Source organism: Oncorhynchus nerka, linkage group LG24 (genome assembly GCF_034236695.1).
Source record: "Oncorhynchus nerka isolate Pitt River linkage group LG24, Oner_Uvic_2.0, whole genome shotgun sequence".
In the NCBI taxonomy this organism is placed as follows: Eukaryota; Metazoa; Chordata; class Actinopteri; order Salmoniformes; family Salmonidae; genus Oncorhynchus; species Oncorhynchus nerka.
The window spans coordinates 41,891,458-41,917,986 of NC_088419.1; the positions used below are offsets into that span (position 1 = coordinate 41,891,458).

Consider the following 26,529-nt stretch of genomic DNA (forward strand, 5'->3'; position numbering starts at 1 on the left):
GAGGAGGATCTGATGGTTCACAGTATCGAAGGCAGCCGATAGGTCTAGAAGGATGAGAGCAGAGGAGAGAGAGTTAGCTTTAGCAGTGCGGAGGGCCTCCGTGATACAGAGAAGAGCAGTCTCAGTTGAATGACTAGTCTTGAAACCTGACTGATTTGGATCAAGAAGGTCATTCTGAGAGATAGCGGGAGAGCTGGCCAAGGACGGCACGTTCAAGGGTTTTGGAGAGAAAAGAAAGAAGGGATACTGGTCTGTAGTTGTTGACATCGGAGGGATCGAGTGTAGGTTTTTTCAGAAGGGGTGCAACTCTCGCAGGGACGTAGCCAGCGGTCAGGGATGAGTTGATGAGCGAGGTGAGGTAAGGGAGAAGGTCTCCGGAAATGGTCTGGAGAAGAGAGGAGGGAATAGGGTCAAGCGGGCAGGTTGTAGGGCGGCCGGCCGTCACAAGACGCGAGATTTCATCTGGAGAGAGAGGGGAGAAAGAGGTCAGAGCACAGGGTAGGGCAGTGTGAGCAGAACCAGCGGTGTCGTTTGACTTAGCAAACGAGGATCGGATGTCGTCGACCTTCTTTTCAAAATGGTTGACGAAGTCATCTGCAGAGAGGGAGGAGGGGGAGGATGGGGAGGAGGATTCAGGAGGGAGGAGAAGGTGTCAAAGAGCTTCCTAGGGTTAGAGGCAGATGCTTGGACTTTAGAGTGGTAGAAAGTGGCTTTAGCAGCAGAGACAGAAGAGGAAAATGTAGAGAGGAGGGAGTGAAAGGATGCCAGGTCCGCAGGGAGGCGAGTTTTCCTCCATTTCCGCTCGGCTGCCCGGAGCCCTGTTCTGTGAGCTCGCAATAATAATAAGACTCATCTTATTATTGGTTTCCTTTAGTAGTGGTTTCTTTGCAGCAATTTGACCATGAAGGCCTGATTCACGCAGTCTCCTCTGAACAGTTGATGTGTTTGTTACTTGAACTCTGAAGTCTTTATTTGGGCTGCAATCTGAGGCTGGTAACTGTAATGAACAGCTTGGCCATGTTCTGTTATAATCTCCACCCGGCACAGCCAGAAGAGGACTGGCCACCCCACATAGCCTGGTTTCTTCCTAGGTTTTGGCCTTTTCTAGGGAGTTGTTCCTAGCCACCGTGCTTCTACACCTGCATTGCTTGCTGTTTGGGGTTTTAGGCTGGGTTTCTGTACAGCACTTTGAGATATCAGCTGATGTACGAAGGGCTATATAAATAAATTTGATTTGATTTGATGAACTTATCCTCTGCAGCAGAGGTAACTGGGTCTTCCTTTCCTATGGCGGTCCTCATGAGAGCCAGTTTCATCATAGCGCTTGATGGTTTTTGCGATTGCACTTTAAGAATCTTTTAATATTCTTGAAATTTTCCGGATTGACTGACCTTCATGTCTTAAAGTAGTGATGGACTGTCATTTCTCTTTGCTTATTTGAGCTGTTCTTGCCATAATATGGAATTGGTCTTTTACCAAATAGGGCTATCTTCTGTATACCACCCTTACCTTGTCACAACACAACTGATTGGCTCAAATGCATTAAGAAGGAAAGAAATTCCACAAATGAACTTTTAACAAGACACACCTGTTAACCTCTAGCAACGAGCAATCCCGTATCCGGGAGCGTAATCATAGCCTCAAGCGCATTACCATAACGCAACGTTTCCTATTAATGAAAATCGCAAATAAAATGAAATAAATATATTCAAACACAAGCTTAGCCTTTTGTTAACAACACTGTCATCTCAGATTTTCAAAATATGCGTTACAGCCAACGCTAGACAAGCATTTGTGTAAGTTTAGCATGGCATAATGCTATGCTAGGCTGTGCTGGCAGCAGGCAACATTTTCACAAAAATAAGAATTAAATAATTTACCTTTGAAGAACTTCAGATGCTTTCACTCAGGAGACTCCCAGTTAGATAGCAAATGTTCCTTTTTTCCAAAAATAATATTTTTGTAGGCGAAAAACGTCACGTTTGTTCATCCTGCTTGGCTGAGAAATCGACAGAAAAATACTTAACTATAACACATTAGCATAACGCAACTTTTTCTATTCATGAAAATTGCAAATGAAATGAAATAAATATATTGAAACACAAGCTTAGCCTTTTGTTAACAACACTGTCATCTCAGATTTTCAAAATATGCTTTTCAACCAAAGCTACACAAGCATTTGTGTAAGAGTATTGATAGCCTAGCATAGGGCAGGCAACATTTTCACAAAAACAAGAAAAGCATTCAAATAAACTCTTTTACCTTTGAAGAACTTCGGATGTTTTCAATAAGGAGACTCTCAGTTAGATAGCAAATGTAAATTTTTTCCAAAAAGATTATTTGTGTAGGAGAAATCGCTCCGTTTTGTTCATCACTTTTGGCTAAGAAAAAAAACAAATTCATTCACTACAACGCCGAACTTTTTTCCAAATTAACTTCTTGCGTCGAGCCATCCCGGATCCGGTATCGTGACTACAGCCTCAAGCTCATTACCATAACGCAACGTTAACTATTCATGAAAATCGCAAATGAAATGAAATGAATCTATTTGCTCTCAAGCTTAGCCTTTTGTTAACAACACTGTCATCTCAGATTTTCAAAATATGCTTTTGAACCATAGCTAAACAAGCATTTGTGTAACAGTATTGATAGCCTAGCATAGGATTATGCCTGTCTTTCAGCATGCAACATTTTCACAAAAACCAGAAAAGGATTCAAATAAAATCATTTACCTTTGAAGAACTTCAGATGTTTTCAATGAGGAGACTCTGTTAGATAGCAAATGTTCCGTTTTTACAAAAAATATTATTTGTGTCGACTAATTGCTCCGTTTTGTTCATCACGTTTGGGTAAAAAATATATATATATATTAAGTCATTAAAACGCGAACTTTTTTCCAAATTAACTCCATAATATCGACAGAAACATGGCAAACCGATGTTTAGAATCAATCCTCAAGGTGTTTTTCACATATCTATCGACGATAAAATCCTTCGTGGCAGTTGACTTTCTCTTCTGAAGAAATGGAACGCGCATGGACCTACAGATTACGCAATAATTTCGACACAGGACACCGGGCGAGACACCAGGTAAATGTGGTCTCTTATGGTCAATCTTCCAATGATATGCCTACAAACACGTCACAATGCTGCAGACACCTTGGAGAAACGACACAAAGGGCAGGCTCATTCCTGGCGCATTGACAGCCATATAAGGAGACATTGGAACACAGCGCCTTCAGAATCTGGGGCATTTCCAGTATGAAACTTCATCTTGGTTTCGCCTGTAGCATTAGTTCTGGGGCACTCACAGATAATATCTTTGCAGTTTTGGAAACGTCAGAGTTTTGTCTTTCCAAGGCTGTCAATTCCATGCATAGTCGAGCATCTTTACGTGACAAAATATTGCCTACAAATACGTCACAATGCTGCAGACACCTTGGGGAAAACGTGGAAAAGGTAAGCTGACTCCTAGCTCCTCCACAGCCATATAAGGAGTCATTGCCATGAGGCGGTTTCAAAAAATGCGTCACTTCCTGATTGTATTTATCTTTTTTTTTTTTCTGTAACATCAGTTCTGTGGCACTCACAGACAATATCTTTGCAGTTTTGGAAACGTCAGAGTTTTCTTTCCAAAGCTGTCAATTATATGATTAGTCGAGCATCTTTTCGTGACAAAATATCTTGTTTAAAACGGGAACGTTATTCATCCAAAAATTAAAAGAGCGCCCCCTATATCGAAGAAGTTAATTGAAATGCATTCCAGGTGACTACCTCCATGAAGCTGGTTTAGAGAATGTGAAAAGCTGTCATCAAGGTAAAGGGAGGCTACTTTGAAGAATCTCAAATATAAAATGTTAATTTGTTTAACACTTTTTTGGTTACTACATGATTCCATATGTGTTATTTCATAGTTTTGATGTCTTCACTATTATTCTACAATGTGGGAAATAGTAAAAATAAAGAAAAACCCTTGAATGAGTAGGTGAGTCCAAACTTTTGGCTGGTTTTGTAAATCCGGTTCAAGAGCATAGGCCTATTGAATGCCTTATGTCTGTCTTGAAAAATATGTTATCTTAATGGGACTTTGAAAAAGGGTTTGTCAAAGTCATTGTTCCTTTTGTTCTTTATTCTTTCTGGTCTAGTCAGCGTATCTGTCTCTAGTTGTTGGTGACAGAGCTCAGCTTAACTCAGCAGTCTATTCTATCTTTGTGAAACCAAAGACACTTGCCCTTTAACCACAGATCCAGAATCTGATTTCTTCCCCTAATCATAACGTTAACCCAGGGTTTCCCTTTTTTTGCCCTAGCACTACACCGCTGAGTCAAATAAACGAATCATCAAGCTTTGATAATTTGAATCAGCTGTGTAGTGTTAGGTCACTAACCAAAACGTGCACACCTTGGGTCCTGAGGACCGAGTTTGGGAAACGCTGCCTTAACCGTTATATACTAAGTTAGCCACATATCTAGGATCAGATTACTCTTGCCTGAATCCTAGCTGTAACTATTAGGAGGATCAAGAAATATTGGATCCTGAACCAGTGGTTAGGGGCACTTATCCTGTTACTCCATAATTATTAAGTAGGGAAAGGAGAGCAAGTTATTCTCACTCTGTCTACCTTCATTTTATCTTCTGAAATGAGAATAAAATGTTCTCAAGTTTCTGTCAAAAGCACTATGTAAGACACATTTGATTGATTCTCTTGTAATTATTGGAAGCCAGTTCTACTCTGCAGTCGGTTCGATCTCGGTATAACCACTGTAACCATACTCTGTTCCTCTCTCAACCATCCGTCTATCTCGACTGCCATTCATTCATCTATGTAATTGAGCGCATCAGCAAATGAGCGGCTCAGCTCTCGGGCCCTTCAAGGCCCCACATTTAGCCCTGCTATCCCCCTTCAAGTGTAAAATGAACTCCCGCGGCGCCAAGCTCAGTCCAGCTGACTGCATGTAATTTGGTTTCTCAGGCTGGGAAAGCTCTCTGCTCTCTTATCTGTCACCCCTCTCCACCTCCATCTCTCTCTTTCTCCCTCTCTCTTGCCCTCTTTGTCACCCCCTTCCACCCTCCTCCGCTAGCTCCCTCTTTGTCTCGCCTATTCCATGGGGGCAGACTAGAGAACGGTGGCATTTAGAAAGGTATGTGTGGAAAGGGTTGACATTCAGAGCTCCTCCTTTTCTTTAAAGGCATAGTTCACCCAAATGACAAAATGACACGTTTGTTTCCTTACCCTGTAAGCAGCGTATGAAGGAAATCCATGCTTTGGTTTAGTTTCCCTGGCACTGTTTCCACATGCTAATGTTTTTGCCTTTGTGGTACAAATCCCATTCAAGTCATGAGATTGATATTAGAATTTTTCGCACATGTTCAAAACATCTATAAGTGACTTGCTAAGCTTCAGTCAATTTGAGATACTTTCGGATGATTTGGACATGTTGCGCGAAACATGCTAATATCAGTCCCAAACGATAGCATGGTGGAAACGGTACCAGGGGAAACTAAACCGAAGTATGGATTGATGTCAAACAGGTTAAGGAAACCAATATGTCATTTTGTCATTTGGGTGAACTACCCCTTTAAGTTTAAGTCTGACCAAAATCTGATGGTGAATACATAGAAAAAAACATCAGTCACGTTGCTAGAAAATAGCATTTAGATACCATTTCACAGAACTCAGATTTGACTAGGCTGAATAGTCTGAAGTTAGCACTGGTACGATTGATCATCGTAGTGTCTACCCCATGTTTCAAAATGTCTCACACTTTTGACATGGTGCCCTATGGGTTCTCGGAGCATCTGTTTTACACAACAATTGAGCTAATTTGTTTTGCTGTTGGCTTTTATGTTTCCTCAGCTAGATTTGTGTGAATGATTATGCCAACTAAACAAGCAATTATAGAGTCTGAGTCACTGTGGATGCTTTAGGGTGACTCCTGGCAACAAGACCAAAAACAACTGACCCTTTCATTTTCCTGGAAAAAGGGGGGAGGGTGAGTGAAAAAGCCTGCACTCTCTTTCATAGTATTTAACTGCCAAGGCCTCGCGTTCCTTTGAAATATTTTCAGTGGACTTGGCCGCGTTTCCGAGCGAGCGCACAAAACCGGCGTCACCCAAAGCTTCAGAGAAGTTTCTTTGTGAAAATTCCAGGTGACAGAATCGATATCCAATTGCCTGTGTGCTCTTTTCTCCCCCTGAGCTGGTTATCTGAAATCGCTCAAGTTTGACTTCAAAATTGGACACCTGTCCATGTCCTGAGGACGTCGAGAAATGCCTTCAAAACTGCCCACAAAACTGTGGTATTACTATCAAGTAGGCTTGGGTTTTGCTAAGGTGTTGTGGACAGCAGTGGTGGATGGATGTTATGCTATTACTCTGGATCCGAAGGTCGCATGTTCAATCCCAGTGGTGGACACTCGTTATATTGTTGTTGTTGTTTTAACCCTATCCCAAACCTTAACCATTAACTTAACCATTCAGAATGAATGCCTAAACGTAATGTTTTAACCCTATTCAATACCTTAACCCTAAAGTTTGACATTTTACGTTTGGAGAAACGTGGATAAACATCAGAATCTGAAATCAAATTGGTAAAACCGGAAGATTTTGTTGATCTGCTATCAAATCGAAGTGTATTGGTTGTTTAGCAGATTAGCAGTTTAGATTAACAGTTTAGCAGATGTTGTAGCAGGTGCAGCGGAATGCTTACAGTATGTTACTAGCTCCTAACGATGCAGTGAAATGTCAATTACATTTTTTTAATTGTTATTTTTTTAATGTATCTTGAAATGTCGGAATGAATCCAATTAACCCAAATAGCACTTCAACGGTAATCCAAATGCAATCTTCCTGTGACACCAGATGCTGTAGATGTGGAGTGCAGGCAGGCAGTGTTCCCCCGATTATGCATTGAGCTGATCGCGCCACCCTCTGGAGAGCCCTGCGGTTGCAGGCGGTGCAGTTGCCGTTCCAGGTGGTGATACAGCCCGACAGAATGCTCTCGATGGTGCATATGTAGATGTTTGTGAGGGTCTTCGAGACCAAGCAAAATTTCTTCAGCCTCCTGAGGTTGAAAAGGCACTGTTGCACCTTCTTCACCACGCTGTCGGTGTGAGGGGACCATATCAGTTCTTCAGTGATGTGCACACACAGGAACTTGAAGCTTTTGACCATATCGATGTGGATGGGGGCGTGCTCTCTCTGCTGTCTCCTGTAGTCCACGACCAGCTCCTTAGTTTTGATGTTGAGGGAAAGGTTATTTTCCTGGCACCACCTCCTTTCTTTAGGCTGACTCGTCGTTGTTGGTAATCAGGCCTAACATTGTGTTGTCAGCAAACGTGATGATTGGGTGAACAGGGAGTACAGGAAGGGGCTGAGCATGCACCTCTATGGGCCCCACGTGTTGAGTATCATAGTGGCAGAAGTATTGTTGCCTACCTTCACCACCTGGCGTTGGCCCGTCAGGAAGTCTAGGACCCAGTGGACTGGGTGCTGTGTTTGATCAGCTCGGACCAGTGCTCTCCCATGTGGAACAGAACATTTGACACACAGCACATGGAATACGTGGAACATGGCATACAGAACATGTTGCAACAGAGCAGTAGAACAGCAGCTGTTCTGAGATTAACCAGTGTTAGGGCTGTGGAATGATGGATGTGATATTGGTGTTTATTACAATGACATAATTAAAACAGTGTTAAGGAAACACCTGCATGGTTAGCTGTATGTGGTATGTGGGTAACCATAGATTCATGGTAATGGGGGACTGGCTTATAATCCCCATGATGGATGGAATAGATTGGACACTTATGTTACGCTTTGTTGGTATTAGACTTTCTCATGTTATTAACGGGTTGCAAATAATTGGGCTGTTAATTTGTTTAAATTCCCATATGTGGTTACACTGTCTGCTACTGCCCTCTGGAATGGGATTATGGTGAATGTAGTGTTTCAATGTAGAACTACTATTACAGAAGGTTATGTAGAGTTGGAGTTCCTACCTATTCATGGTGATGGGAAATAAAGTTTTCATGGCACAAGGTGTTGGACATTTCCTGTGAGTTTAGACAACAGTTATTTTTGTCCTTTCTCTATCCCTTTCCACCTATTTTTGTTATTTTCCCTCTCACTCTGTCTCTCTTTCCACTGTGGGTCTGCTCTACCTGTACATTGTGCTCAGGGGAATATCTCAGCCCGCCTGTCATTTGAATAATACGCACATAAATAAATAATATATGTTTAAATGTAAATTCTAATGGGGACGTTGAGGGTGACTCAATCATCCTGCGCTTTACAGTTTGACCTTAACTCTGGCTAACAAATGAGTGAGCGCTAGATGTTTCTCATTATGAGCACTACAGTAGCACCACGAACCGACCGCCATACGGCCCAGCTCAAGCCTAAACCGCTGTATACACTCCAGAAATAAGTGTTGCACGTTAACGTACTGTATACTAATAATAATGGGACCCTTTATTTTCATGTTTCAGTTTGATATACACTGAGGGAACAAAACATTAGGAACACCTGCTCTTTCCATGACACAGACTGACCAGGTGAATCCAGGTGAAAGCTATGATCTCTTATTGATGTCACCGGTGTAGATGAAGGGGAGGAGACGGGTTAAAGAAGGATTTTTAAGCCTTGAGATAATTGAGACATGGATTGTGTGTGTGTGTGTGTGTTGCCATTCAGAGAGTGAATGGACAAGACAAAAGAGTTCTACTGAACAAAAATATAAACTCAACATGTAAAGTGTTGGTTTCATGAGCTGAAATAAAAGACCACCGAAATGTCCCATACACACGAATAGCTTATTCCTCTCAAATGTTGTGCATACATTTCTTTACATCCCTGTTAGTGAGCATGTCTGCTTTGCCAAGATAATCCATCCCCCTGACAGGTGTGACATATCAAGAAGCTGATTAAACAGCATGATCATTACACAGGTGCACCTTGTGCTGGGGACAATAAAGGTCACTGTAAAATGTGAGTTCCTTTTAAATTTTATTTCAGCTCAGGAAAAATGGGACCAACACTTTACATGTTGTGTTTATATTTATATGTATACGCATTCAAACGCCTGAGTCAATACATGTTAGAATCACCTTTGGCAGCAATTACATCTGTAAGTCTTTCTGGGTAAGTCTCTAAGAGCTTTGCACACCTGCATTGTTCAATATTTGCACATTATTCTTAAAAAATTAAGCTCTGTCAATTTGGTTGTTGATCAGTCTTGGCATTTAAGTCAAAACTGTAACTAGGCCACACAAGAACTTTCAATGTCATCTTGGTCAGCAACTCCAGTGAATATTTGGCCTTGTGTTTCAGGTTATGTGTGTTTTGGAATATTATTTTCTGTACAGGCTTCCTTCTTTTCACTATGTCTTTTAGGTTAGTATTGTGGAGTAACTACAATGTTGATCCATCCTCATCCTTCCTACTTTTTAAAAGTCACCATGGTGAAACCCCTGAACGGTTTCCTTCCTCTCCGGCAACTGAGGTAGGAAGGACGCCTGTATCTTTGTAGTGATTGTGTGTATTGTTACACCATCCAAAGTGTAATTAATAACGTCACCATGCTCAAACGGATATTCAATGTCTGCTTTTTTTCCCCCAACTACCAATACAGTAGATGCTCTTTGTGAGGCATTGGTAACCTCCTTGGTCTTTGTGGTTGAATCTGTGTTTGAAATTCACAGCTCGACTGACGGACCTTACTGATAATTTAATGCATAGGGTACAGAGACGAGGTAGTCATTCAGAAATCATGTTAAACACTATTATTACACACAGAGTGAGTCCATGCAACTTATGTGACTTGTTTAAGTACATTTCTACTCCTGAACTTATTTAGTTTTGCCATAACAAAAGGGTTGAATACTTCTTGACTGAAGACATTTCAGCTTTTCATTTTTAGTTAATTTGTAAACATTTGTAAAAACATACTTCCACTTTGACATTATGGGGTATTGTGTGTAGATCAGTGACCCCAAATCTTAATTTAGTCTATTTTAAATTCAGGCTGTAACAAAACATTTGGAAAAAGTCAAGGGATGTGAATACTTTCTATAGGTACTGTAGCACAGTACTTGTATTATTTATTTTATAGTATTTTTTGCTCATCTTTATTGAGGTTGCCAATAATTTTGGACCTGACTGCAGTGGTGTAAAGTACTTAAGTAAAAAATACTTTCAAGTACTACTTATGTTGTTTTTGGGGGTATCTGTACTTTACTACTTATATTTTTGACTACTTTTACTCCACTACATTTCTAAAGATAATAATGTATTTTTTACTCCATACATTTTCCCTGACACCAAAAAGTACTCGTTAAATTTCAAATGCTCGGGTAGGACAGCAATATGGTCCAATTCACGCACCTATGAATATAACGTGTTTCCCCTTACTGCCTCTGATCTGGCGGACTCACTAAACACACATTCTGTGTTTATAAATTATGTCTGAGTGTTGGAGTGTACCCCTGGCTGATATTAAATCAAATTAAAAACGTGCCATCTGGTTTTCTTAATATAAGGAATTGTATGTATAGTATTTACTTTACCTTTGTACTTTTACTCAAATATGACAATTGAGTACTTTTTCCACCACTGTACTTAAGTACATTTAAAACCAGATACTTTTAGACTTTTACTCAAAGTATATTACTGGGTGACCACCACTACCAGGCTATGTGTATAATCCATCAACACAATGCAGGACGGTTGTGTGTGTTTTACATTTTTATTTATTTTATTTTATTTGTGTTGTGCCATGTTTTACGTACTTTTAGCTTTTATAGAGAGAACATTTTGATTTGTGGGGACATTATCCACTGTTCCCCCATCTCGCCTGTCTCTTTATGAGGTTTTGTTGTCTGGACAGAGAGCCTAAAGAGAACACTTCCAAGGTCAGAGTGAAATGGGAACCATTTCATCATGAGGAGACATAGTGATGATGGGGAGTGTATGTGTGACAGAGAGAGAGAGAGAGAGAGAGAGAGAGAGAGAGAGAGAGAGAGGGGAGGGCGGGCAATAAATATTGTCAAACACGACCCGGAACACAATTAGTATTCACACACCCGCATGTGTTATTTTTAGGTGCACGGTTTATTGCCGACTTCTTTATTTATTTATATTTCTCTTTGCAAGTGTGATGGTGTTTTTAAAAGTCCACAGATCTATTGCCTAACCCTTCCAGTGAAGTGTGAATTTGATCTACGTGACTCCACCAAGCTCCAGACCTCACACATTGGGCTGCCTGGCTGCTTCGTCTGCATTTCAGTCGTCATCGGAAAATAATGTGATTGAAAAATGTCTTTGCATGGCATTTGTTAAGGCTAAAAAGGGCCAGTAACTAGGGGTTAAGACGGTAGTAATAGAAATTCTAAAGTATTGTTCAAATGAAGGATAGTGGGCGATGCTGGCAGGTCACTTAGCCACTCATGATAAAGGAATTACTAGCTGAGCCGACACACTGAATAGGGGTTTTGACACCATATTGCCGGAGTGAGTGTAAAATTCAAAGAAAATTTCCCGAAATGCTTTTTTGATTTTTACAAGAATGCGTTCTCGATTGTGATCAAATCTAGCATGCAACTACTATGGCCCGCGCGCTGTGGTGGAGTTCACATGGCTCGTCAACAAGAATCACACTTGACAAGAGACGGACAATTTCAAAGCCCTGTGAGCGCTACTCAGGATAAAACGGCAGTAAAGAAATGTTTGTTTAAAAAAAAAAATACAAAGATTTCAAAATCAGAGCTTTTGTATGTCAGAAAATAAGCATTGTCATTTGGCGACCATGGGAGCACGAAGCTCTTGCACTTTACCTTCGACAGAGACGCTCAGTGTTCATTAAATTGGTCAGTAAAAAGGCTTGACTATGATTCCATCTAGATATTGTAAAGACGTTTTTCGTGGCAAAGGACAGGCTACAATAACATAACATGATGGAACAATGAGATTGTGAATGTCATATTTGTGAACTACAATGGGAGAACACTTTCTTCTGCATTTATTTATCAATTTGGAGACATTCTGAGTTGCGTCTGGGTCTTTTGTCCAGAGGGAAAGCATGTCCCTGGTGAGAGAGTGGAGTAGACAGAGGGACTAGGAGGAAAAAAAAGAGAGTCATAGCGATACTCCGAGAAAAAGAGAGAGTGTGGGAGTGTGTGGGTTGACTTCAGCGACATGATTGGATTGACAAGGTTAAGGAAGGAGGTGTTTATTAAAAGCTGTTTAGATTGTCTGCTGTGACTATCTGAATTATAGATAGACTTTTAAGGTGCTAATTCTGATACTGTACATTTCATGACAGCCATTGATTGGACCCAGAGCCATATATTTGGAGTTGGGCCAACCATTAGTATTTTGATTATTGTTCTAGTTCTAGACATATTTAAATAGCTTGTTTAAATGATTCCCCATGTAATGTTGATGGGGAACTAACATGGCTGCCATTATAAGTTTGTAGTGTTGTGTAAATAGTGTTGTGTCGTGTAAAGGCATTCAATTTTATAGTAGGCCTCTATTTTCTTTTCTACAATCCAGGTGTGCTTTCACACAATACGCCATTAATGTCAAAGTGGAATTGTGTATTTAGAAATGTTTACTAACTAATGAAAAATGGAAATGAGAAATGTCTTGAGTCAAAAAGTATTTCTTATGGCAAGCCTATTTAAAATGTGCTTAACAAATCACGTAATAAGTTGCATGGACTCCGTAATAGTGGTTAACATGATTTTTGAATGACTACCTCATCTCTGTACTCTACACATACACTTGTCTGTAAGGTCCCTCAGTAGAGCAGGGAATTTCAAACACAGATTCAACCACAAAGACCAGGAAGGTTTTACAATGCCTGGCAAAAAAGGGCACCCATTGGAAAATATCTGTAATTTTGTTTTAAGCAGAAATTGAATATCGCTTTGAGTATGATGAGGTTGTTAATTATACTTCGGGATGATGTATCAATACACCCAGTCACTACAAAGATACAGGTGTCCTTTTTTTTACCCCTTTTTACCCTCAATTTCATGATATTGGGGAGAAAGGACATCCCTGCCGGCCAAACCCTCCCCTAGTCTTCACATTCTGTACATTCCCCTTGTCCTAAGGGTACAAAAATGACCCGCCTTCACTAAAACCCCTAAAATAAAGCAGCTTAATTGAATTTTAAACCCCAAATCTATTTTGCATGAAGAAACAACCTGTCATTCATCAGAAACTTTGTGAATATCTGGGGTTTCCCTCTTCATCATACTCAAATGCAGAAAGACTGCATTTAATCAGTAGACACCACTCATTCTTATTACAACACACTTGTCATAATTGTTTTCTTTACTAAAGTAGAGGTTTATTGTTATTGCTAAAGGTACTGCATAGGTGTAAACATACAAAACAAAAATTTTGCGAGAGGTAGCAGAAATGTGCAGAAAGTAGTTTTGAATGCATTTTATTGAAGGGAAACAATAACATCCTTTAACTTTTTTGGCAACATAGTGATATATTCTTTTATACTGTACAATGAGGAATTCAACAACAAAATACTAGTCATCTCCCATTTTTTTAAACCATTGCCCCCACCCACAAGGTGTATAAACAACAACAATAAATAAGAATAAGATAATAGATACAAAACAAAAACTTGAAGAACATAAATCAATCAACTCTAATTAGGACGGTATGCAAGTGTGTGTGCATGGACTTTGCAGATGTATTTCTCACATGTGCAGCACATAGTATTTGTTTTACAGTGCTTCTTTGGGGGGCAGAATTGGCATCTCCTCTTGCCTGCCCCAGCTGCAAGATTCAGCCCCCTGAACAGCTTTCACAAGTGTTGCAGAGGCTGCTGGTGCTCCCTTCTTTCAATGTGTGGATTTACAAGTGCCTTTACCAGCTGATCCAGGAACACACTCTTCTTGTTCCGCTTATCAGGCATCCAGGTAGAGTTGACCTTGTTCCATATCACGAAGGCATTGTATGAAGACACATCATATGGAAGATGACCAGGGGCCAGCGGGCAGTCATCCTCCTGCAGCTGTAAGTTCCAATCACCTTGTCCAGGTTGTCCACGCCTCCTTTGTTGGTTGTAGTCCAGGATGATGGCTGGCTTCCTGTCCTCACGATCACGGATCTCAGCCATTTTGTGCAGTGTGCTCAGGAGGACCACATTCTTGTTCCTCTTTGGGAGGTAAGAGACTAGAGTGGTGGTGGGGGTGAAGGCAAACTTTGATGAGAAGGCTGCTCTCCCCCTTGTTGAGAGGAGTGCAGGGGGAGCTCAGGCTTGTTCTTTCTAACTGTGCCAACCAGGGTGATCTTCCTCTATACAATCTCAATTTCTCCTTTTGTGTGTGTGTTTGTGGTGTGTAAATTATTTTAAAACTGCCGGGTCAAAAATGACCCTAAGACAATCTTTGTACCCTGGTGGTGTAGAGCTTTCATTGAAATATGAACAAAGGCGATGTTTCACTTTTTCTAACTGAGGTCACTCTAGGAAAAGTCATCAAATTTCAAGTTGAAACAAATATAATTTAGGGGGTTTCTCTGCTGTTGAACATAGTGGCGGATCATTTTTGACCCTTAAGACAACACCAGGGTTAAAAAGATTCTGCCAAAGTCTCCAGTCGTGTAGAATTACGTAGAATTGCATGAAATCTAAATATTGAGTATATATTTTCCCCATGCGTGCAACTATTTTGTGTAGATCGTTGGCAAAAAAAATGACAATTAAATACATTTGAATCCCACTTTGTAACACAACAAAATATGGAAAAGGTTAGGGAGTGTGAATATTTTCTGAAGCCACTATAGCTGCCATAGAGTGTATTCTGTAAATGCATCATAATGCATAAACCCCATTGGCCCAAATCTCTAAATATTTGGCTTTGATTTGAACCTGATGTCTGTGAACCTTCTCCACTGTCAAGACCGACTAAAGTTGTTCTTTGTTAACTAGAAAGTTGTTCCTCACAAGCAGAGAAAGCGGCATTAAAAACGTGTGTTGGTGTATGTCTTTTTGTTGAGCAAAGACATTGAAAACGTGTGTTGGTGTATGTCTTTTTGTTGAGCAAAGACATTGAAAAATGTTAAATTACTCATCAGTTAAAAATGCTTTATTTAAACATTTTAAATGAATTATCTACTGTGACATTTTGACATTTATAGGATTAAGTATTATAAAACATTTCATCGCCACTTAAAATTGTCACTATAACAACCATACTTTTACCAACCATTGTAAATCCTACTTTGCGCTGTAGCACTACAGTTCCTGCTAGCAGTCTCTTTCTCTTTCTCTGTGTTTCTGTCTCTCGGGTGTCTTTCATATGTCTGTGTTGAGCTATCACTACCTCTTCATCTTTTCCTTTTCTCCTCGCTTTAAGGCAACTGACTTTTGATTTATTCTCATTTCAAAGAAAAATACATGAATATGTATTACATGGAAACAGAAGGAGAAAGAGAGACATTTAGCACTTCTTTTTTATTCAAATCATTTAAATTTGTATTAATGCTAGGTATAAAAAAAATGTGACCAGAAATCTGTGGATGTGTGACCTGCATATTTCCCTGTTCAATGAGACATGGTTAATGATGTGCTGGGGGGGTAGAATGGTTCAAGCAGAACACACACACACACACACACACTGTTCCGATCATCACAGATAACCAACTTAGAGGACCAAGGAACCAAATTGAAGAGCCTTTTTACCATATGCCTGCCCACCGTTAAGTAGGATCACTGCTTGCCAACTAGAGAAATTTAGTAAAACTGGACCAAAATAATCTTCAACTAAATTAAAACCGGGTAGAACTCACGAATGAAACCCTTAATTATTTATGTACTAAGGTTGAGATAATATTATGATTATTAATAAATCATCATTTCAACTTCGGATCCACCGCATTTATTTTTCACAATCTACAGCACTGAAAATAGACAAAGCACTGAGGACTAGGAAGGCAGTGCAGTATCATAAATACACACACACACACACACCAAGGATGTTTCTCAATATGCATACTACTGTGCTCCACAGTCTCACGCTCCGAGTCCGTTCTCTGAGGACGTTCTTGTGAGGACAAGAGTGTGGAAGACTCATAAAACATTACATTTGCGAAGCACTCACACTCCCCCTACTGTATTACCACAAGCTGCACCTCCCCATTCACTGAACCTTCTTCCAGTCAGGACAATGGCACTAGAGACAAAACAAGATATACACATTTTACTTCATAATTATCAGCTAGCTATATGTGAATCACAATAATCTAGCTAGCCAGCAAGTTTAACAGGCAAAATGACCTAAAACTCATGTTATGCAAGTTAGATTTCAGTTCTTCGTGGGTAGCTAGCTATCAATTCTTCGTGGCCATCTAGCGAGCTACAGTAGCATCTAGCCAGTTAGCTCTATTGATTTCCTATGGGCTTGCGATCTACCCATTCTATAGTGGGTATTGTAGGAAAGTTAGCATGCCAAAAATTAACACAGTATGTATTTATTAACGTATCAAGATAACATATTGTTGTCAGGCAACATTTAATTCCGAAGTGTGACTTTATCTTCTCTCGCTCCAGCTCAAATAATGGCCGACATAGATTTTTCTATATGTTGCGTAGTTTTTTTTACGTGGTTGCGTCATATTTCTGTACATTCTTTCCACTGACGCTTGCATCGACTCATACTTTCCGTTTCGCATAATTTAGTTTGGACTAAATGCTCCTAACCTCCCCTGCTCGGAGCGCAGTAGTATGCATATTGAGAAACACCCACACACTGCCTACCCTATATCAGCTCTGGCAGATCCTTTAAACTGTAGAATGAGTGTTGTTTATTCAGGCCATAATCCTAGATGAGCATTACAATATATGTCTCTAAGCACAAACACAGAGAGGAGAGATATGATTAGGTGGGTGCTTACATGTGTGTGTATTATGTATGAATTGGAATGGTTTTGTTCTTTTTGTTTTGTATATCCCACCTTTTGGTTACTGGCCCAATGCTCTTACCCCGAGGCTACCTTCTGCCCCAAATGCAGTTGTGAACTGTTTGATTTCAAGGGGGCATCCGGATTTGAACCTGGAACCTCTTGATCTGCAGTCAAATGCTCTACCACTGAGCTGTACCCCCCTCTCCGAGAGAAAGAGAGAGACAGTTTTCACCATACTCAGCATCAGTAATGTGTGTTAAACAGTGAGCTCCATCTTTCCCTCTTTCTGTCAAATTCAAATTCCGACTGCTTTATTGGCATGAAATACAATTTGTATAAATGATCAAAGCAGTATAGTGGTACAGCATTTCACTAAATAAATCACAATGCAATACAGTTCATTTCAGTAATAATAATAGTACATATAATAATGTATACTGCTGTTGTATTGTGTAATCGTCAGTCGATACATGTAATTAAATAAAAATGCAATAAAAAAAGGCTAATAAACAACTAAATGTACATGGATGATGGCTACACTATGTATTACTTGTAAGTTATATACAATGTAAATACTGTACTTCAGGGAATTAATGGTCATGGGATGTTCCTCAGGCTATGGCAATCATATACATATCTGGCAGTAATATTAGTGAATACAGGGCCAGGGATGAAACAGCTGGCGCAGGCAGGTCAGTAATCCAGAGAAGGTGCAAAGGGTCCAGAATGGCAGGCAGGCTCAGGGTCAGGGCAGGCAGGCTCAGGGTCAGGGCAGGCAGGGGTCAGTAATCCAGAGAAGGTGCAAAGGGTCCAGAATGGCAGGCAGTCTCAGGGTCAGGGCAGGCAGTCTCAGGGTCAGGGCAGGCAGGGGTCAGTAATCCAGAGAGGGTGCAAAGGGTCCAGAAAGGTAGGCAGTCTCAGGGTCAGGGCAGGCAGGGGTCAGTAATCCAGAGAGGGTGCAAAGGGTCCAGAACGGTAGGCAGTCTCAGGGTCAGGGCAGGCAATCCAGAGAGGGTGCAAAGGGTCCAGAACGGCAGGCAGTCTCAGGGTCAGGGCAGACAGGGGTCAGTAATCCAGAGAGGGTGCAAAGGGTCCAGAACGGCAGGCAGTCTCAGGGTCAGGTCAGGCAGTCTCAGGGTCAAGTCAGGCAGTCTCAGGTCAGGCAGTCTCAGGGTCAGGGCAGGCAGTCTCAGGGTCAGGGCAGGCAGTCTCAGGGCAGGCAGTCTCAGGGTCAGGGCAGGCAGTCTCAGGGTCAGGGCAGGCAGTCTCAGGGTCAGGGCAGGCAGTCTCAGGGTCAGGGCAGGCGGGGGTCAATAATCCGGTGGGGTAAGGTATAGAACAGAAGGCAGGCTCAGGGTCAGGGCAGGCAGAACGGTCAAAACCGGGAAGGACTAGGAAACAGAAGCAAGAACAGACCGGAGCAGGGGAACAAACGCTGGTAGGTTTCATGAACAAAACAAACTGGCAACAGACAGAGAACACAGGTATAAATACACAGGGGATAAATGGGGAAGATGGGCGACACCTGGAGGGAGGTGGAGACGAGCACAAAGACAGGTGAAACAGATCAGGGTGTGACAAGTACAGTGTGTGTTTAGTAATGCACTGCAGAATTGTGCTTTCTGTCTCTTCCTTTCTCTAGCTCTCTTCCCCCTTCTCTCTCTCTCCCCCCTTCTTTCTCTGAGACAAATAGTTATTATTCACTGTGCTTAGATCAGATTAAGATCTTTCTGTTTCTATAGACTGCTCTTTTCTCATGCCCTAATCCCATCCCATGTCACGCTCAACTCTTTCTCTGCTTCTCTGACATGACTTATCCATATGTTTTTCCTCCCATATGAGACAGACAACTGAGTGATGTCCTTCTGATGTTTGTGGCAATAGGAATGAGTTAACCTCTATAATCTGTGTTAATTAGCAGCCCTTGAATATGGTTGGGTCGTTTGGAACAGTTTTGTGATGTACAATACGTTTAGAACATCTCTGGTTGAAGGGCAGGATAGCTTTGTGAGTTGTGTTGGACATACAGGTGTAGGATCTTCATTTGAGCCAGTTCGCTAAAGCAGCAACAAGAAAGGTGAATTATTATGTGGATTATAATTAATTGATTATTTTCGTGAGGGAAAATCAAGTCTGAAATTTGTAAGTGTAAATTCCAGACTTCAGAAGCCTTAAAAAAAAGAACTGAAACCCACTACAAGTTTTACAGGAAAGTTTACCTGCAACAGGTTGATCAAATAAGAATCCTACATCTGTAGCTGTGTGACAGTGGGGTTTTAGCTTTGTTGACTGAGAATGAAGTGCAGCTTCAGGCTTCAGTTGGAAGATGCTGTAGCTTTGGTTGTAGAATGTCTCTGGTTGGTGGAGAACTACAGTATAGCTCTTGGTGACAAGGTGCTTTCTATACTCACCCTCTCCTGATTCACTTCAGTTTAGATTAAATAACATCATCTTGAGGGGGGAATAACTGCTGCAGCCCAATTACTGGGTCTTCAGGGCTGTATTATCTAGTCTTGCATACAAATATTAGAATGCAATGAAATTGTTGTGGAGGTTATTGGCAAATATTAATGTTTTTATGCGACAGAGATAGATGTTATCGTGAAGTCTTTTCCTCAGTTGACTTTAGCCCCTCAAAATTGCCTCTCAGGCTCTTGTACTCCTCAGCTAGAGTTATGACACACTTCACTCAGATGAGTCTTTCTCTCTCTCTCACACACACACACACACACACACACCCTAGCTAACAATGAGGAATAGCATGGACTCCTGCCTTTGTTTCCACACACAGATATACAGCCTCATTTCATCAGCTTTAATGACCTCATTTAAACAGGCCTAATGACTCTTCCTAATGTCCGGGCGTAGCCGCTATATTGTGGCTATTCTCACTAGCAATGTCCTCTGCATTCTTATTGTACGTCTCCATTATGAGAGCTAGTCTCCAAGGAGAAAACAACCTATTTATTGTTGTGCTCTAGCAACTCTGCAGATTAATAACAATATGCGGTGTAGCTTCTAGCTTCTGTGGTGTAACCTAGACAACTTGGCTGGCAGTAGCAGTATTACATTCTGAGGGATTTTTCCAAGAAGATATATTGTCATGAGTTATGAAAATATATATTTTTGGTAAGATGTCACAATATACTGAATAAAACTCTCAAAATGCTTTTTGTATCCTTTTTTTAGAAGTGATATGTCATAAATGTTCCACCTTAATTGCCATGTATGATTTTCATCATATTTCTCTCGTGAAATCAATCATTTCTCTGCTCCCTGCGGCAATGTTCTAGAGCTCAGACCTGACTGACGGAAAGGTCAGGGAAATGCTACGGCTGAAATCCATTTGACAGTCGCGTCATAAAGTCTACATAGTGCGTCGGGACTTAGAATAGCAGCACTTCCATTTATTCTCACACAATCAGATCTATAATAGGACCATTCCTGTGCCATTAAACGTCTCCCTCTGTCACCCGATGACACCATTGAGTGTGCAAGTAGTTCCCCCTTTAGACAACAGGATGAAAGCCCAGCACATGGACTTGGCACCTGCAACCTAGAGGACCAACCCGAGGATCAATTTAAATAAAGAGCAATTCCCTGCCGCGTCAACGCAAGTCGATATCCGGACACGGTCTTCCTGATGTCGTCGTTACTAACGGTTACAGTTGGCCTGCCGTTACAGGAAGCCTGCTTGTAAAAGTAGGATGTTAAAAAGCAGCACATCCTCTGACAGTATATGTGACAGGAAATCAATCGGCTCTGATAGGGACACAAAGTTGACAGCTCAATAAGCTTAGGCAGGAGGATATTCCCTCCTCTCTCTGTAACGACATCACATTTCTACAAGGGATTTAGCAGCTGTACCAGGGCAGCCTCAGATTACATGCAGTTGTCAACAAGTGTATATACAGCAAGAGTAGGCGACCCTGTTCCTGTGAGTAACGCAGGTACTGCAATATTTTGTTACAACTAGGAAACACACCTGACTAATTGATCAGTTCAGTTGATGGCCTAAATTCGACACAGCTGGTCCTCCAGGTCTGTTAAATCAAAAACATGACGTGCCTCCGGGCACTCCAGGACCAGGGTTGCATACTGCTAGTATACAGGGTGGGTAAGGTCATGGAAATGTGTGCGGAAATCTCCAGAGAAAGACATTGGCAGTAGAATGGCCTTACTGATGTGCTCAGTGTCTTTCAATGTGGCACCGTCATAGGATGACACCTTTGCAAATTTCTGCCCTGCTAGAACTGCCCCGGTCAACTGTAAGTGCTGTTATTTTGAAGTGGAAACGTCTAGGAGCAACAACGGCTCTGCCGCGAAGTGGTAGGCCACACAAGCTCACAGAACAGGACCGCAGAGTGCTGAATGGGCGCAACTCCATATTAATGCCCATGATTTTGGTCATGTAGTGTATATTGAAAGCAGGTGTGCCACACAGGTGTGGCTCCTGAGTTAATTAAGCAGTTTAACATCCCATTATGCTTACGGTCATGTATGAAAATGCTGGGCAGGCCATTATTTTGGCTACCATGACTATACCCCCAAAGGATGGCAATGCCCCCATCCTCAGAGCATGAGTCATCACTGAATGGTTTGATGAGCATGAAAACTATGTAAACCATATGCCATGTCCATCTCAGTCACCATGTCTCAACCCAATTGAACACTTAAGGGAGAGTCAGGAGAGGCGCCTGAGACCACGTTTTCCATCACAAAACATGGAAGAATGGTGTCCCATCCCTCTGATAGAGTTCCAGACACGTAGAATCTGTGCCAAGGTGCACTGAAGCTGTTCTGGCCCAACACATGTTATGTTATGTTGGTCTTTCCTTTTATTTTGGCAATTACCTGCAGTACCAGTCAAAAGTTGACACACCTGCTCATTCCAGGTTTTTTATTTATTTATTTACAATTTTCTACATCGTAGAATAATAGTGAAGACGTTAAAAAGATGAAATAACACATATGGAATTATGTGGTAACCAACCAAATGTTAAACAAATCAAAATATATTTTATATTTGAGATTCTTCAAAGTAGCCACCCTTTGCGTTGATGACAGCTTTGCACACTCTTGGCATTCTCTCAAACAGCTTCACGAGGGAGTCATCAAGAATGTGTTTCAATTGACAGGTGTGCCTTGTTAAAAATGTATTTGTGGAATGTCTGTCCTTCTTAATTCATTTGAGCCAAACAGTTGTTTTGACAGGGTAGGGGTGGTATACAGAAGATAGCCCTATTTGGTAAAAGACCAAGTCCATATTATGGCAAGAACAGCTCAAATAAGCAAAGAGAAACAAGAGTCCATCATTACTTTAAGACATGAAGGGTAGTCAATCCGGAGTTACCTCTGCTGCAGAGGATAAATTCATTAGAGTTAACTGCATCTCAGATTGCAGCCCAAATAAATGCTTCAGAGTTCAAATAACAGACACAACTCAACGTCAACTGTTCAGTGTAGACTGCGTGAATCAGGCCTTCATGGTCGAATTGCTGCAAAGAAACCACTACTAAAGGACACCAATAAGAAGAAGAGACTTGCTTGGGCCAAGAAACACGAGCAATGGACATTAGACCGGTGGAAATCTGTCCTTTGGTCTGATGAGTCCAAATTTGAGATTCTTTATGACAGGCAGAGTAGGTAAACTGATGATCGCTGTATGTGTGGTTCCCGCCGTGAAGTATGGAGGATGCTGGTGATACTGTCAGGGATTTATTTAGAATTCAAGGGACACTTAAACAGCATGGCTACCACATAATTCTGCAGTGATAGACCATCCCATCTGGTTTGCACTTAGTCCCACTATCATTTGTTTTTCAACATGACAATGACCCAACACACCTCCAGGCTATGTAAGGGCTATTTGAACAAGGAGAGTGATGGAGTGTTGCATCAGATGACCTGGCCTCTGCAATCACCGGGCCTCTACCCAATTGAGATGGTTTGGGATGAGTTGGACCGCAGATTGAAGGAAAAGCAACCAACAAGTGCTCAGCATATGCGGGAACTCCTTCAAGACTGTTGGAAAAGCATTCTTTATGAAGCTGGTTGAGAGAATGCCAAGAGTATTTTTTTATTTAATTGAACCGTTATTTAAGTAGGCAAGTCAGCTAAGAACAAATTCTTATTTACAATGACTACTTTGAAGAATCTAAAAGATATCAAAAAAATATATATTTTGATTTGTGTAACACTTTTTGGGTTACTACATGTCATTTAATAATTTTGATGTCTTCACTATTATTTTACAATGTAGAAAATAGTTTAAAAAAATAAAAATAAACATTGAATGAGTAGCTGTGTCCAAACTTTTGATTGGCACTGTACCTGTATGTGTGCTCTGGTTGAATTATATATTCTAGGATATCACTGCATCATGTTTTATTGATGTCATGCCATTATCTATCACGTGTGTGTGTGTGTGTGTGAGAGAGAGAGAGAGCGAAAGTAGAGGGGAGAGAGGCAGAGGGAGGTTGAGAAGAGGGTCATCTAAAAGAGTAGAGGGGGAATGAGAGACGAAGGGAGGACGCTCAAGGCAAGAGAAGCGTAAAGAACTGAGGGATGGGAGAGAGGAAGTGGAACAGCAAGGGCGAGGGAGATTTCAGAGTGCCCAGTGCAAAATATCACTGCAACGGTATTTTCTGTCGTGTTTTTGATTAGCTCAAAATAATTTATGAGGAGCAGCCCTTTCAAAAGCTGTAACATTTCCAGCGATGTCCTCCAGAGCACCTGAACTACTACTAGAGGTTATAAAGTGGTACCAATGTCTTTAACAATAGAAAATAATGAGCCTGTATTTAATTTGTACAGAAATTCTGAAAGAAAAAAATGTATGTACTACTCTCGCACGCTCACTAAGGGAGTGATCGTTATTTATATTGAGGGATACCTGGAGGAATTCGGACCTCTTTGAAATGAAAATGGATGGCCCCTTCCCCTGAGGGAAATATATATTTTCCTAGCCCTCCCCAAACATAAAAAAAACAAGTAACCCTCCCCTTCCAAAATGATAATTAAAACAAAATAGCAGAGAATATGAAATCCCTTTTTATAGTAGACTGTTGCGGTCGTGATTTATATCAAATCAACCCGTGGTTGAGAACCTCTGCTGCATTCATACTATTCATGTTATCCACTTGAAGGTTGCATTTACCAATTTAAGCGCTAAGGGCCGTCCACACCAAGGATGATAACGATAAATGATGCGTGACTATAAAATGTTGGCAACTATCCACACTAGTGGAAAGTGTATCATTCGACAGCCGACACGTGTCAATCAACTGATCAAAGCAGCCTACTGCACTATTAATGAGGTGGTAACACAGATCATTAATCAGTGCTTCAGGGAGTGTTCAACTGCAAATTATCCTACAATGTGGGCTACCTGTAGACTGAAGAAATATATTATATATAAACTTGTATTTAAATTAAATGTAGAAATTCAACAACAAACTCTGTTTGGCCTGCGCATCTTTTTACATCATGTCATAGCCTGCCTCGTCGCTCAAGTGGTTTGCAAGTGATTTCCATTTTTACTAATGGATGTCAATTCGTTTGGATCTTTTTCACTGTGCTCATCGCGGTCTGTCATATGCTTTCCACGACAGTTCATTTGGCCTAGGCCTATTTTACATTCAGCAATTAGCAAGAGCCAAGCCTGCTTCTCTCCACGAAAAGCCTATTAGTCCAAGTATAACAAATGTAATATATATATATATCTCGTGTGGCTTTTGAAGTTGATAGTTTTTCCTGGGATTTCACGAGAAGAGGGACAGCGGAGCGGTTTGCGGTCCGTAGCCTATAGCCTATTGCGCACGGGAACTTTAGAGATGTGTAGCCAGAAGAAGCGAAATATTAGCTAGATATTAGGCCACTCATTAGCTAAATAGAGTGCTATGAATATTTACCTGTCAGAGTGAATGAGAGAAAAAAGTTGGGTGTTCCTCCAGGCTGCGCTCCGCATCATTCGGGCACGCGAAGCTCCACTTGATTAGGCCTACGTTGTTATTCTACCTAGGCTACAACAAAACAGTGCAATGAGGCATGTATTATTGTTATACAGTGAGTAAGCAATTATTGGCTAGGGCTGTAATTTAGGCAAAAATCCCCATTAGCTGTGGTGATTGCAGCATCTATTCTTCCTGGGATCCACACAAAATATGAAACATGACATAAAACAGAACATTAATAGACGAGGACATAACTAAATGCATTTAAAACGTCACACATAGCTGGTAGGGGTAAGTGCGTGTGTCAGTGCTGTGTGTAAATCGACTATGCAAACCATTTAGAATTTTCAACACACTAATGATTCTTCTAAAAACAAAGTGATGCAGTCAGTCTCTCCTTTACTGTCGAATGCTTCATGCCGAAATAACTGCATCAAATCAAATTGTATTTATCACATGCGCCGACAACTGGTGTAGACTTTACCGGGAAATGCTTGCTTACTAGCCCTTCCCAACTAACTATGCAGAGATTTCTGAGTTCCCAGTTGTTTTGAATGCGTCATTTCTACCATTGTTCGTGTTGTGTGATAGCGCCCAATGTCATCACTACAAGCACTATTTGATAGGCACAGATACTCTACACGCACACGTTCTGGATATGCCAAAGGAAAATATGAACTGATGGAACAGCCAAAGGAAAAGATGAACTGTTGGAAAAGATGAACTGATGGAACAGCCAAAGGAAAATATGAACTGATGGAACAGCCAAAGGAAAAGTAATCGCGAGAGTGCCAAAGTTAAACATAGTAGAATTCAATACGTAAATTCCAAAATGCAGACAAATACTGACGTTTAATCGATTACAATTCACATGGCCCTCCCCTGGTCAATAAATAAATAAATACTAAACCCTCCCCCTGACTGAAATTGAAAAAACATGACCTTCCCCCATTTTCCTCCGGGTAACAATTACGTACATTTCAACCGGTCAGAATATATTTTATAAACCTATTTAGGCAATTTTCAAAGAGGTGTAGATTTAGCCTCATGATTGCTGTTTTGTCACCTTCTATTTACCTTTCCTCTTAATCTTAAGTAGAAATCTATTTATGCATGATTGAGCTCCGAAAACGATTAGTCGGTCATCTGTGTTTTTGAGGTAAATTAGAAAATCAAGGACGACGTGATGTGTTCGGTGTTCTAAAGTTCTATTTATGAAGCCCTAACTAAAGGGAAAGATTGGAGTATCAATTGGGGGTGCAAAGTGTGTTCCAAAGTAATTGTTTGTATCTGTGCCAGAGCCACGTCTCTGTCAGTAAACCATAGAGCTTAGGCAGAGTGTTGATTGCTGGCACAAGGCACGGTGGGAGGTAAATAGGTAGCGGATAGATCTGTGACTTCCTCCAGCTTGTAGATGAATGGGAAAACAAATGGTTGCCAGCAAACAGGAAACACACTGCAGTTTGATTCCCATGCCATGCCTCTAATCAGACCTCACTAGAACATAATCAGAGAAGATGGTCAGAAACTCTTGCTACTGTAGGACGAAGGAAGTGTTTCTGCAAATGTCTTCTTTAGTGTATTTCATACTTCACTGCACAACTCTCGGCTGTCGTTGCTCCGAAGCCGGACCACCCCGGACT

General features: G+C 41.1%; 1 protein-coding gene and 1 non-coding gene across 2 annotated transcripts in view; one reads left to right on the plus strand and one right to left on the minus strand.

Moving 5' to 3' along the window:
• The window catches only part of LOC115108006 (kelch-like protein 29), a 333,260-nt gene that overhangs the window by 132,599 nt on the left and 174,132 nt on the right, over positions 1–26,529 (plus strand).
• Positions 17,060–17,131, minus strand: trnac-gca (transfer RNA cysteine (anticodon GCA)). The gene has a single exon. It is a non-coding gene; the product is annotated as a tRNA-Cys (tRNA).